Raw genomic sequence first — 1397 nt, 5'->3', positions numbered from 1 at the left:
ATTAGTGCCACCCATGTATAATGCACATTTTAATTTTGTCTTTAGAAATGTGAGCCAAAAATACAGCATTTTCTGGTTTGGCTTTTGGTGATGGGGTAGTGGTTTGGTGATTACGGGGCAGAGGAGGAACATCTGGAGCTCAGGCCCTCCCCATCACCAGTTGCTGGGAGCTGGGGCCTTAGGCTCCATGTGTTCCATGTGCTCCATGTGCCGACAGCCACCCCACACAAGTGAATTCAGAACCTGTCCCCGAGCCTCCTCCATGCACTGGCAGTGGCTAGACCTCAACACACAGGCCTGAGGACTGGACAAGGGCTGGCCACTGGCGAGAAGAAGTGAAGAGACCAGACACACAACACACACATGTCATTGCGTAGATGTCAGGCAACGTGCTCCTGGGAACATAAGGAAGGGATTTCCACCCCAGTTCCTGGTGTGAAATGGCCACTGGTAACCTCTGTGGGTGTCTGCCCAGCTCATAATTCCCCTTGTCTGGAAACCATCTCCCCATCCACAGAAGCAGGCCTTGGGGAGCCACACGTGTTCTGTGGGACCCTGCACCAGTCAGGGTTCTCCAGAAAAATGGAACAGGCAGGAGAACGAGGTAAGTATGTGTTGGCTCATGTGATCATGGAGGGCGACGAGTCCCAAGAAACGGCATTCACCAAGTGGAACCCCCAGGAAAGCTGACAGTGTGGTCAGAGTCCAGGTCCAAAGGCCTGAGAGCAGAAGAGCAATGGTGCAGTCTTCCTCCTGAGGCCAGTGGGTCCAGACCCAGGAAGGGCCGATGTCCCTGCTTAAAGGCAGATGGGAGGAGGAGTCTGCTCTTACTCCAGGGAAAACTAGCTGGACTGGACTATCATAGGCTGAACCAAGGAGGACTGAACGTTTGCAACTGCAGGTTAGAAAGATGCCAAATGAGATTAATAGCAACTGAATTAATCTCCTTTGTCAGGTGGAGACACAGGGAACCCAGTTTTCTTGATGTCTCCCAGCCAGACACCAGGAGAACAGGGCTTCCCACAGAATCAGACACTGACTCCAGATGGTTTTAAGACCCAAATGGAGAAGGCAAACTTTCTAATCACAAGGGAGTATCTTTATGGCCTTATAGTGAGAAGAAGGGATTTGTCAAGCAAGACTCAAAAAGTACAGACCACAATAAAATTAACAATTTCCCCCCATCTTCAAACAAAAACAAAACGAAAAGCCAATGTGAAAAAAGTCTGGGTTTCTCGAGTCCTTAATCATTTCCAGTGGAAGTGTAGGGAGCGTGTGGCTGGGGGAGAAGCACGAGCATCCCATGGCACTTAGGGGGAACTGTGGCCAGGGCCTTGCCACAGTCACTGATCTGGTGAGCAAGTGGGCACCTCATGCCTCTTGTCCCCGTAATCACC

This window comes from Otolemur garnettii, unplaced genomic scaffold, assembly GCF_000181295.1.
Source record: "Otolemur garnettii isolate 467f Iridium unplaced genomic scaffold, OtoGar3 scaffold00148, whole genome shotgun sequence".
NCBI lineage: Eukaryota > Metazoa > Chordata > Mammalia > Primates > Galagidae > Otolemur > Otolemur garnettii.
Note: the sequence above shows the minus strand (reverse complement) of the source record.